General features: G+C 34.2%; 1 long non-coding RNA gene across 1 annotated transcript in view; it reads right to left on the bottom strand.

The window, feature by feature from the left end:
* LOC111635911 overlaps nucleotides 1-8051 on the bottom strand; it is an 11853-nt gene extending 3802 nt beyond the window's left edge. Inside the window, exons 1-4 of the long non-coding RNA XR_002758456.1 lie at nucleotides 7900-8051; nucleotides 7801-7823; nucleotides 3900-4009; nucleotides 3734-3811 (exon numbers count right to left, since the gene is read on the bottom strand). This is a non-coding gene — a long non-coding RNA (uncharacterized LOC111635911). The remainder of the gene's footprint in view (nucleotides 1-3733; nucleotides 3812-3899; nucleotides 4010-7800; nucleotides 7824-7899) is intronic.
* Between the last annotated feature and the right edge of the window lie 5878 nt (nucleotides 8052-13929).

Raw genomic sequence — 13929 nt, 5'->3', positions numbered from 1 at the left:
CGGGGCAACTTCGGCATGCGGGGCAAGTTTGTCAAGCGCTTTTTTTAAAAAACAAATTAAAAGGAGACTTTGGTTATAGGTTAGGCAGTTGAGTTTTATTGGTGGCTTGTTGAGTGTAGTGTTTTTATTGTTCTCCAACAAGCGTAGTTGAATTAATAAGCAAATTTTCATTTTCGTTCAATTCCATATAATATTTTGCTTCCATTTATATAGAATTAGCATGTTTTGTTATAATTCCATGATAACGAAAGTTACTTTTCCTGTTAGAAGGATAAAACTTTAACTTATTCACGTGGCCAGATCATGGCTTGGTACCCTGTTCTCAGAGTTGTACTTAATGTTTCGAAATCATGACTAGTGGGGCAAGATCGGCAACATAAAGAGAATCGGTTTAGGGAATGCGGATTCGAAGTAAACTAAAAGAAAGAGGCAGGAAAGTCCTATAGAACCGGAAAATGATGGTAAAAATACTTATTGTATATATTGCAATGAAAAATATGGCATTATTCAGGAGGTTATGCTGTAAATGTAAACTCTGAGCTCATATGGACTGTACGGATGTAGAAAATGAGTATGTTCAATTTATTTGTGATATGTATAGAGAATAAGAGAATAAATAATATGCTTTTATATTGCTTTTATATTGGTTTAGGATGTTTTCATTTATTATCTGTTTGATTTTTTTTGTAACTAATTTGTGTTTGCATTTTTATTTATTTATATATGTCTTTGAACTTGCATTTCGTTGTAATAATATTAAATAGGTGTTGGATTTGTATTTCTTTGTTTTAATAGAGAATTCCAACTTATACATTGTTAATAACATAAATTTATATACCTGCATATCTTGCCCCATTACTGTTGCCCCTATACCAGGGCAAGTTCGGCAACAGTAACGGGGCAAGATAGGCAGGTATATAAGTTTATGTTATTAACAATGTATAAGTTGGAATTCACTATTAAAACAAAGAAATACAAGTCCAACACCTATTTAATATTATTACCCTATACCAGGGGCAAGTTCATTTCTCTCTTTTTGTAAAGTTGTAATTATTTTAATTATTTTTATTTCCAAACTGATTTTAACCAGTTCTATAGTAAGATAACATTCTAATAGACAATAAGCAAAGCTTTTTTTTTTCAGTTTACAGCAGTATTTATTACACAAAATTTAAGTAAAGCTTAACATGCCGGTCTTGCCCCGGTCTCCCCTATATATAATAGTGATTTTGATGTTGTCTGCATTATTGAAATTCTAAGAAAATTCATACAATACTATTAAGGAAATAATAACAAGTATACTACACTCCAATAATTTCAAATAACGATTGAAAATTATAATTACCTACTTTTGCAGCAGTTTTGCCTAATTAGATGGTTTTGAAATGGTTGATTTTGCAACTAGCAGAAGTAGCTAGTTGCAAATAATAAAACGAATCTGTACAAAATATAAAAGGATTTTTTAAGGTTGAAGTTTCTAGTGTAGAGAGTCCGTTCAAAAGCTTAAATTATTAGTTCTTTTAATTTTTTGTTAAGTGTAGTAGTAGTTATTTATTTTCTTTTAGGGAGACAGAAGAGGAAGCAACCAGTTAAAAGTAGTAGCGAAAGTAATAGCGGCGGAGAAGAGAAATCAAAGCAGAATGTTGGCGCTCGCACAACTGCACCTACACCCGCACTTATTGTTGTTTTAAGTGTATCAAGTTGATCTTCGCTACCTTACATATTTACATCTTACTTTTTAATATAAGGTAGCCTATAACATCGTTATACTTTATATTAAAAAGTATAAATATACAGTACCTTATGTTAAATATATCTTATATTAAAAAGTATAAGTATACCTAATGTTAAAAAAATGTTCGTGTGTCCAGCTCTTAGAGATTAGTTTCGGTATTAAATTCAACTCTATGTTTAAATCGATATTAATTTAAACATTCCATTTGAAAATTCTATAAATTATTATTAACAGTGAGAATACGGGTGAGGGTCTAACCCTCAAGTCGTCGGATCGATAGGATTTGCTCTCTTCGTCGGTGGATGGCTTCAAATAGGAGAGCCTTAGCGTTTTAGCGGAGAGAGCCGTGGTAAGTGGGGTGTCCGTATAAAAATCAAATGAATAGGACAGGTTAACAAATAACAAGAGTTTTATGTATATAAGAATTAGCTACATGAAGAAATAATCTATTGCTAAATCGAACGTCACCTATGTGCAATACATCTCTAAATACCGAGAGAGAGTTTACAACAAATCTAAATAGAATACCTCTATGCAATGTCTCCAGATCCGGGTTATACGAAAGTCGGAAAGACGATCGTGGATCTTCACAGCAGTGAGATGAGTTGGTCAAGAGAATGGCGGGACGGGAGTCTGGGGGTCACCAGCAGTTATGGTGGAATCCCTCTTCTCGGGAAATGTCCGCGCCGATATTGCGAATCATCCCCTTTTTATTCTAAATTCTCCTCCAATCGGGGTTTAAGATTTGTATCATCTAGTGGGATATTCGTCCTGACGCATACGGACAGATTTTGGTCGGAGATGTGGGTTCCCAGACGAGGTTCGAACTCGAGTAAATCGTGAAATTCTTGCGCGACACAAGATGTAAACAACGAGACTCGGACAGTTCGAGTATGTGTCAAATTATCTATCAAGGTCTTAGCGGAAGACAAACTCTAACACGAGCGCTCATAAATAGGTAGATCATTAACTCGCGTGTCTATAAAATGTTGGCCGAAATAAACTTTTCGAACAAAAAAGGGGAATTTTTGATAGATGAAAGATGAAAATGATCGTTAAATTCTTAGACGTCAAAAAATGGTAAACAACGGCCTGAGTTATGAGTGCAGGTGTTATTGTTTTATAAACAGTCACCGAGCAGAGTCGACAGGATGGACACCTCCGATTCGAGGTGTCCATTCGAGGATGGACACCTCGAATCGGACCTTACCCGCGACCCGAAAAGGTTTCGTCTTGCACCTGGAGACAAATGAGAGACCAATCGGGAAGCGAGGAATGGGACGAGGGACCAATCCGAAATGCGAATAGTGGGGGAAAAACTATAAAAATCGGAACTTCAAGGTCGAAGAAGAGTCTCCTCTGGATTAAGCCTACTGTTGTGCTTTACCTATTGTGTTGTGCTACCACCGATCACCTAGGACGCCGCAGCTTAACACCGAACTTCTGCGTTGTCCAGCTATTCTTCTCGTCTGCCCGGGCTACGACTGATCACCCGAACTCTCACCGTTTCGTAGGAACACCGAGATTTTGGAATTGTTCAATATCGATTTAAGCATGAATTCGAACAAATAAACGGGTTTTTCTTGTAAAACACTTGTTGTTCATTTGCCTCCTTCGCCACCGCCCACATACGCGGTTTTCCTTAGGCTCATTCTGACGCGGGAGTAATTGTATTCCCCTTTCAGTCGGCGACCTTACAGAGATGTCCGATAACATCTCGCCACGAAAAATCGTCATTCGAGAAAGAGAGTTTGATTTCGCTTTTCTCACAAAATTTATAAAAATGCGTCGTTTTTAATATTAATTTAAGTTTGAAAATTTTTCTTACTAAAATAAAATTATTCCGTCTCCAGATTCTCATATTAACTATTAAATTTCTGATTCGATCTTACTCATTTGTGTCATAAAACATTATGCCAATTCACTCAGTTGTACATTTTAATCATTTGAGTGAATTGGCCTTTCTTTACTGTATTCTAATATTAAACATTTTCTCACCTGATTCATTGTTATCGTCAGTAGTAAACTGAACTTCGGAACTTTTTTCTTTTATTTCATCATCTTCCAGAAATATCTCTACATTAGGATCATAAAGGCGTGGATCATTAATAACAATATTTATCTCGTGCTGCACAAAATCTTTTCTTTATGGATGCGGACTTACTGGGTGAGCGAATTTGGGTGGACGAGTGTTTTTAGGTGGACGAGGTGGAGGAGAGAGGTTGGGTGTACGAGGTGGAAGAGGAGGAGGTCCGCCAGTTTTTACTGCCAAAGCTAGATAATGTAATATAAGACTTTATATCTGCAAAATTCTCAATATATAAAACAGATACTCTATAAGCAATACAAAACTAGATAAAAATACAATGAGATTATAGAATAAACTATTAATTCTACAATAATTCAAAAACTGAAGTAGGCCTATACCAAAGATAATTATTCGTTTTTAGCATAAGCGAAACAATTTACAATTTTTATATAATATCCAATGTCTGTTTATGGCTNGTAATTTCCAGTTAATACTAGACAGATATAAATGAAACTTACGGGTTATGATACAGAAAGGCTGTGCTTCACTAAACAGTCTTTAAATCCAGTGAAGATCATAAGGGGGCCCCAGTGGGGGACGGCAAAGGCCAAAATGATCGGACGGAAATAACACCAAAAATTGAAGCCAAGTTTTAAAATTAATGGTACTCACAGGTAGCTAGTGTTGTCCTGAGTCGAACGATATCAAATAAACCAAGATTAATCGAACGGTGACCGAAAAACCACAGTCGAATTCGGACGATAATTTTAGACGTTCACTCTCAACCACTCCGTTAGTGTCTCTCTGCTTTTATAGCAACAGATTTTCGGGTGAAACCTGGACAACCCCTTTATTCTCTTATTTCATAAAATATGGCTGGGTTACTAGATTTCGAGATCGGGCCACAAGTAGCAGATTGAGATATTGGTAGGACTCTAGGCTCTAGATTCTACCCTTGAGCGACCTACTACATTTTGGGCCACTTTAAAAATAATTTGGGCAACATTTCGAATAATTCAGCTTTACTTTTTATAAAACCTATCTGCCACCTGTGAGGTTCTCACCGGACATGTCCTGTTTATCTGCAGTTTATTTATATTATTATTAACTAACGAAAACAGCGTTCTGTATAAGTAACCGTATTCTGTTTGCTTAATAAATTACTTCATTTACATGGCATTTGACATATTGTACAGAAATATGTAAATCTCGGATAATTCGAAGTCGCGAATATTTCGTCCCCTGAATTTCGAACTAACGAGGATTTCCTAATCTAACTGCAACTGCGGCGCTCTGTTGCAGCAGCTCCAGTTAGATAATATAGCTCTGTAGATATAGCTGCAGCACAATGTTCTGGAAGAAAGTTTGTTTTTACTTTGAATTTGACGATGGAAAAGAAGGCAAATATAAATAATAACATAAAAACGATACAGAAAACGTTCGATTAGGTTTATTTATAATGGGCAGTGCAGCCACAATTCGTATATGTTTCATCCATATATCTCGCTTCCTGAAAAACTTTCGATCTCACTTTTTCGCAATTTCTACTTAGCCAGTCTCGATGAAAATTTTTGTTCGACGAGGAACACGATTATAACAAAAAACATTTATCCGGAATTCTAGTCAAGTATTTACTACAAGTAGTTTTTGATGCTCTATCTGATTTTCCAACCCGAAAGTTTTTAAGTTACGCGGATGTCGAGTTAAACCTCATTAAAAATCTCAAGGTTTTTAGCCGAACCATATCATATTGAAAAATATCCATGAAATTATCCTATCCAAGAAGGATATTTTTCAAATGCTATTTTTACTTTTTCTGTTGTTTACATACATAACTAAGGAAAGCGCTAAAATCGTGTCAAATTTTACCTCCGTGTTTTTTGGAAATCTTGTGCGTGTTGGCGTCTATTTCTTAGAATGGGGTAATGATTAGGAAACAAAATTTGGCATGACAGCAAGTGTGCAAGGGGCATTGATGCTAATTAATATTGCTGGTTAAACGTAAAGGGATGATGATATAAAGGAGTGTCACGAGTTATATCTCGACAAAAATCGGACTTAATGAAGATGTTATTCGTTACTACTGTTTACAATTTTTATCAAACTAAATAAAAATATATAAAAAATTCCTTCAAAATTAAGCGTTTTGCCATTTTATAATAATTAAAAATACTAAGACAACGCGCAACTTTATCTTATCGCAATAGAATTGAAACGAAGCACGAAAGAAAGAAGTAATTCCTGCACTTGTTAAGCAGAGAAGAGGCGATTCTTATAGCCTACCTGTCAGCTACGGGAAGCACGATCCTTGCACTGGCCAATACAGAGAAACGATTCTTGCACTCGCCGACACGGAGAGTGATGTAAGGACAAAGCAATCCTCATCAATTGCCTTGTTTTGGGTTTTTGTTCATTTTTCGGGCATTTTCCGTTAGGCTTACGCAATGCTGTTATTATTTATGACCCTTAGCTATAACTTTCATTAGCATGCTCAGTCGCATCATAGAGAACGGGTATTGTGAATTTAACTCCACTCGAAAACCCTCAAACCATAATTTTTAAATTTAAGTGGACCTTCATTATATTATTGGATTTTTCATCTCAAATAACGAAAAATGGCAAAGTTTAATCAAAATCGGCCCATTAAATTTTGAGAACGAAGTCGTCTCTATAGCGAAGTTATAGAACTTATATGGATATGGTGCGATGTTTGACGATCGCGCTAGCGATTGTGAAACATCGCATAATATCGCTGACGCGCGTGCTCGTGTAACGACCTTATATCTCGAAAACGAAGTTATAGATCTCCATCTTTTATTGCATTTTTCGATTCCTCGTCGCAATTAATGGAAAATAACAAAGTTTAATCAAAATCGATCGAACAGTTTTTGAGATTCACAATTCTGTAAGCGCCATAGGCTTCGTAAACGCTCCGCCTCAATAAAAAGTTTTTACAATATCTCATAACAGATAGCGTCATACACACTTAAATTCATTATAATTAAAAATCCATATATATAAAATTGCTTGTCCTGACTGACTCACTGATTCATCATTGCCCAGAGTAAACAGTTGAACCTAAAGAGGGAAAATTTGGTACACAGTTAGGGTACGTCATAAAAATGCACACTAAGAAGGGATTTTTTGAAATTCCCCCGCTGGGGAGAGGGATAGCATTAAGGCTTTACCGGAAGAACGGCTTCTATTATACTATTTTAGATGCGATTTTTTGTTTTCAACTACATTTAGTCTTCATTGAGTACTTAGGTGTATTAAATTGATAACATTTCAGACATTGTTATAAATATTTTTATCTATTTCGATCTGAAAAATGTTCGAACCGTTTAAAATTCGAATTTGTTATTGCATATTGGTTTGATTATAGAACCATTGTAAAAGTTCCAGAAAATTGATCAAATTGAACGATCGTTATTCGCGGCAATTCTCTTCACCGGTAGGTGTTATATAACAATTACTATGGTTACAGAAATATTGAGTGTAAATGGGGTTTGCTTGCAAAACCTCCGCGGACGAAGTCGCGGTTAACAGCTCGTATACTATAAACGTTTAACTGCCGGGAAAGTTATGTAACTCACTGCTGGGTTTTTTTAATCTAGAATTTGCCTTATCTCATTTAAAAAACCTAAAGGATATCAAGATCTCTATTACACAGAAAAAATAGTAAGAAAATCTTTTTCATCGCTATAGAATTTTTCAGCAGTTTCGTATCGAAAACTGTACCAAAAATGGTGGAAGCATAAATGCCGTCACGATCCATTATGTTGTCCCTGTCGGGTCAATATGAAAAGTGAAAAGAGTTCGATGAGAACATAATGTATTAACTAGGGAAAGGGATGGGAAAAATGCCTGACTGGGACAAAAGGCCGGACTATTAACTACAACAGTACCACGTCATGCTTTATGGGGGACTATCTAGTTGTAAATAAAGTTGTTAATGCAATAGAATTTATAGACGATATTAAGCATTCAACGAAAACTATATAAATCTATGAAATAAGTGTAATATTAAAATTACCTTTGCCCGGTCTTCTTCTTCCGCTTTGAAATTAAAAATTCATTGAATTAAAACAAACTTCTTTATAATATAAACTATCTTGCATATATAAATACTTACTCTGAACACTGTATCAAACATATTATAAATAAAATGACCAACAAAGCACCGATTTTCATTTTATGCGTAGGAAAATTATTGGCTATAGCAAATGAATTCAGAAGCTCAAGAGAAGATAAAATATAAAATAAAATGTTTTGGGTGTTTGCGTTTTATATACACCGCATTTGTTCTAATTAACAGCGCAACCGCATAATAAACGAAATTATATACAGCTCCCTCTAACAGAAAGCACGCTGTTTACGGAGGAAGATAGGCTTATTTTAGAGAAAAATTGCACATTCTATTTAGTGTTGTTACTCTTACAATCTGCGGCGTATCTACATAGGGACTAATAGGGGTCACCAAGTGTCATGGGCCCACAAAAATTGAATTATTATCATAAATTTTTAATACTTTTTCACCTATCGTTCAGTAAAAAATAGTTAATATTAATAATGTTAATTTATTTTATTTTGTTTAAAAATTTTGTTTATTTATACATTTTTGTTAATAATATATTTTTATTTCTTATATACGACGTGAAGTTTGTCATTTAACACCATTTCATAAATAAACATATTTCAACTCTGATTTTGATGTTAATAAAAATGAATTTTAAACCAGTTTAAGGACTCTGAATCTAACAACAGATGGGGTCCCATTGGACTTCAATAAGCTTTAGGCTCCGAAAAACTTAGATCCGACCCTTCTTACACTATACTAGAATAAACTGTAAATGTGCTGAGTGTTCAAGTAATAATAAAGTTAAAGGATTTATTTCTTTAATAGTCGCCCTCAAATAATAATTGCATTCAATTACCAAAGTATAAAAATAATAGTCGATCTGTAATAGTAAGCATTTTTAAATAAACAGCGCATTGAATACTTGAGATTTTTAAAGTTATAGACAATGCTATTTATAAGAAAATTACAATATTTCAAAATCATTTTCAGATTATTGAAATGTATCCAGTGGCGGATCTACTAAGAAATTAATGAAGTTTAAGCTTCAGAGCATATAAGTCCTAGGGACCTGAAACAACTTTTTTTTAATGGGTGAATTTTTCAACAGAATCGTGCCGCTTTTTAACTGTGTTATTCAATATTAAAATAAGACTATTTTGGTAATAGAATCATAAGACATTGGGTTAAAGTACCTGTACTTTAGTATATGCACTAATATCCATTTCATATGGATGTGAGCCGTTCACAACCCGGCACACGTATTTGTAAAATATAAGTGACTCGTACAACATGGAATTTATATAACACGGAATTATCAACAGTGTCATAGGGGGTCTACAGTATTTAGTTTTATCTGTGTTAGCGGCAATAATATTACTTTAAAACTTTGAAAATTTTAAAAGAATAAAAGATTAAGAATGTAAAATGACTCTGTCTGGTTGAAGAAATCTACATAGGTGCAGACCTACATTTAGTGATATCCTGAAACTTGAACTGTTACGGCAATCTCTTTGCAATTAGCAACAAAAAAGCAATAGGGTCTTGCTTCACTTGCAAATACCGCGAGAACTATTAAGTCATGCAACAGTTAGCATCACTATTCTTTTGCAATACCTTAATTAATTAAATATTGCAATAAGGCTGTTGTATCTTGGCAACGAAAGGTTCAAAAATCCAACTGTCGAAACGTACAATATGAGTAAATTCTGACGAACCCAGTGAGCCCATATACCTGGAAATTCGGTTTCTGCAAATTCTGGAGAACATTTCAAAATTTGATCAAATATAGGAACATTCTGAGGCAGCGCTGTGATCGTGCCATGGCGTAACAGGGTAGCGCTCTGATACTGCTTTAAGCATGTCGAAGCGCTTGTACTTAGTAAATATCTAAGTTGGAATTTAGACTATATACTTTGGCCAAAAACAGAGAAATTTACTTTTGCACAGTAGTTTTTGCGCTGATTACGTATATATAGGTCATTCTTGGCACACTTAAAGTCATTTTGCAGACATTGCGCCATAGAGTTGTGCTTTACCCGTACAAAACTCCACAGATGACAGCGATTCAAACTCGGTCCGCTGATTACTGCCCTGGCACTGCAGTGGGTGATCGGTTAACGAACATAATCCGTTCCAAGACTTTGTTCGCTATCCGAATTGTTCGTTAACCGATTATCGATTTATCATAGGTTTTTATGGGAATTTGATTAATTCGTTCTGGAGACTCCGAATAATAAAAAATATATACTTTTTTACTACGATTATTTATATGTAATATTAGCGAGGTTGAGACCAAAGTTTTAAACACGAAAATGTGTACGTCAAACGTTCAGCGCCACTTTTCTGTAAGCCTAGAAGTTTGACAATGGTGTTTGGATAGTCAGTGGAATCATGCTCGACATTCCAAACACCATTGTCAAACTTCTAGGCTTACAGGAAAGCGGCGCTGAACGTCCGATGTACACGTTTTCGCGCTTAAAACTTCGGTCTCAACCTCGCTAATAAAAATACATACAGGGTGGTCCAACGAAAACGAAACGGCAGAGTTATCGTGTTCGTCCAAGCAAATCGCTCGAACAGGTCGATTTTATTCTCAAGGGGGATATCTTCAGCAATAAAGTTTTTGCGATGCTGAATACAAGACAACAAAAAATTTTAAAAAATCATTCATTTTTTATTAACTAAACAAACATTTATTTCAAATAAAGTAACAAACATAAGAAAAAGTTATCAAGTATTCAATAAATGTTCGAATTGAACACCACATCTCTGTCGATTCATTTCTTACTGGACGTTCACGTCCTGGGTCGTGTCTTTTGTTAGCCACAGAACCCGTTAACTGAAACTTTTGAACCAACTCCAGAACGTATTTTTCATAACAATATTTGTTGGATAGAGTTGATTAAATAAATTTGCAGTAAGATAAGCATCCTCGCGATTTCTGAAATGAAGAATCACTATTTCTACCCTTTCAGCAATTGCCAACCATAACGATTATGTTGTACAAAATTCATAATAAACAAACGATAATCTTAAATCCTGATTCAATCATTAAGTGGTCAAACTTAATGTGAACACTACAAAAAAGAACATCTGGAAATAGATAACACATTATCAGCCTTAATTTTATGATCTATTCATTCCTTGCATATGCGGTCCAGTTTAAAAGGTTTTTTTATGTTTGTTAATAGTTTGTGTTACTTTTTTTCCGAAATAAATGTTTTTTTAGTTAATAAAAAAATGAATGAGTTTATAAAATTTTTTGTTGTCTATTGTATTCAGAATAGCCAAAAACTTTATTGCTGAAGATATCCCCCTTGAGTATAAAATCGACCTGTTCGTGCGATTTGCTTGAACGAATACGATAACTCTGCCGTTTCGTTTTCGTTGGACCACCCTGTATATACACAGCCTTGCATTTTTATTAGTCATGTTTTTTCCATTTTTCCATTTGTGGGGTTAAAAAATCTGTCTAATGTCGATTGCTTTTCTCTCTTCTTTAGGATTTTTCAGAAGTAATTAATAGCATTGTAATTGTAGAGATCCCTAAGCCTATTAAACTTAACCTGGTTTGGATGCCATTTGGATGGTTTGGAAGTGGGAGAATGTCAGACCGTTGTTCTGACATCCTCCCACTTCAAAATATGTTTAATAGCAGATATTGGCATTAATCCTCTTTTCAGAAGAAAACGTATCTCGCCAAGTTTCTTGGTGTTCTTCATTCAAGAGTTCTTGGCGTTCTTCTGTCGTCAGATCCGTTTTAGGTTCGACTATGAGCTCTTCAATGTTCTTTATTTCTCAGATGTGATTTTTGTTGCTCTTTTAGCTGCTCGAGTTTTATTGATTATACTGTATCTTAGATAAGATTAAACTGCGGCCTACTGTAAACCTGTTGAAGCCATACTACCCAGCAACATCAGACATCATCTGCCCACTCTCTACGTTTGCTATTATACACTGACTTTTCGAAAATGAAAGCTGATCCAAAACTTAACGAGTGCCCGCCCGACAGTCTCGTGAATTCTTGTATAAAAGAATTGTTTCTATCAGAAAAATTAAAGGCTGGAATTTCAAAGTTCAGAGGAATACTATCCGATCCGTATATACCGGGTTGAGTGTTGACGTCGACTACTTCTCCCGCTCTCCGAAAATTTTCGAATTTACGCCTGAAGACAAGGGAAGACCAATTGGTATTCTTTATTTTACGTCGCTTCTTGTGTTTGTCCTGTGAGGTGTTCGTTGTCCGAACATAAAAATCTTTCGCGAAAGTTTTCATTACTCGATTTGTTCGTTAACCGATCACCCACTGTATAATGCCACATCTATTTTGTCTATTACGGAAATCTGACTTTTAATTAAATTGAATAACATTAATACATGACTAATGATAATAACGGGTAATCCGAATTTCTCACAAATATCACGAAAGCTCGATTTCATGATATATCGTAATTCTTATTAAATAATATCTCTAATTATTTTCTAAACACACGACCGTTGTCTTTTATTTAATTTACGCAATAAATTTATAATTATTCATTTTTTGAAATACAGTAGGCCTACACAAACCTCCCTAAGTCAATGTTAGTTCATGTGATATCGGCAACCTGGAAAACAAACGTAAAATTCTTTGGAATCTCCAATCTAATGAGTACAGTTTCGAGTTTATTATTTAGCCTAAGTACAAAAGAAAACAGTTTAATCATACAAAGTATTTTTTAAATGCATTAATTAGTTATTTAGACGAAAATAAATTTTGTTGTAATGCTTAATTACTGATCTCGTATCTACCAGAAACATTTTATTACTAAACACCAACCAAATGCCGAAAATCTATCGGGGTTAGGGGCCATCTCTTATTAGAGATGGCGCCTTAATAAGAGATGGCGCCTAACGCTTACCTCTAGTACCAAATTAGTTATGTAATTCATTTAGTAATTAGCCTTAAACTAGCCCGATAGATTTTCGGCATTTGGTTGGTGTTTAGCTATATTATATATCGGGTTTAGCGATGTTTGTATACATTTTATTACTTTTAAAAATTTGTAGTAAAATCTTGGTAGCTGTCCAAATAACTGTAGTGATTTACCTTCGGCTTGCTGATCTGATGGGGTTCCGGATTCGATTATAAAAATACTGATTTAGACACATGATTCTTGTATTAAAATAGCTTTTTGAAATTTAATATCTTAATAAAATTTAAATACGAGTGATGTATTATTTTTTTTAAATTTTGTGTGTTTTTGCTGTTTTTAAATTCAAATGATATTGTTTTCAACAATTTTCATTAATCAAACAAAAACGATCCAAATATAATTCAAACATTAGAATCAAATTTCGAGATAACTTAAACGAAAATTAGATTCGTATTATTTTAAAAAATTTGCCATCGGATATTGTGTTTATTCGGATGCAATTTAATATAAAAAAGTTTAAAATAAAATTCCTGTAATTGGAAATCTTATGGAACTACATTATTTTAATCAAAACGTTTACTCTGTAATTTCTGCTGTGAATTTGAATAGCTTATGTTGTTGTTATTAAATTTTTAATCAATTAAGCAGAAAAATGTAAAAGTTTCCAGGAAACATAGGGGAGATCGGGGCAAGATCGGCATGTTAAGCTTTACTTAAATTTTGTGTAATAAATACTGCTGTAAACTGAAAAAAAAAGCTTTGCATATTGTCTATTGGAATGTTACCTTACTATAGAACTGGTTAAAATCAGTTTGGAAATAAAAATAAGTAAAATAATTACAACTTTACAAGAAGAGAGAAATTGCCGAAGATGCCCCTATACCAGCGGCAAGTTCGGCAATAGTAATGGGGCAAGATAGGCAGGTATATAAGTTTATGTTATTTACAATGTATACGTTGAAATTCACTATTAAAACAAAGAAATACAAATTCAAAAATATATTTAATATTATTACAACGAAATGCAAGTTCAAAGACATATATACATGAATAACAAATGCAAACATGTTTTCATTTATCATCTGTTTGATTTTTATCCTTTGCTTTAATGTGGCTTTATGTTGCCGATCTTTACCCCGCTAGTCATGATTTCGAAACATTAAGTACA

The sequence above is a fragment of the Centruroides sculpturatus genome, unplaced genomic scaffold (assembly GCF_000671375.1).
Source record: "Centruroides sculpturatus isolate CEXI.00-Female unplaced genomic scaffold, Cexi_2.0 scaffold864, whole genome shotgun sequence".
In the NCBI taxonomy this organism is placed as follows: Eukaryota; Metazoa; Arthropoda; class Arachnida; order Scorpiones; family Buthidae; genus Centruroides; species Centruroides sculpturatus.
This window is presented reverse-complemented; position numbering and strand designations above follow the sequence as displayed.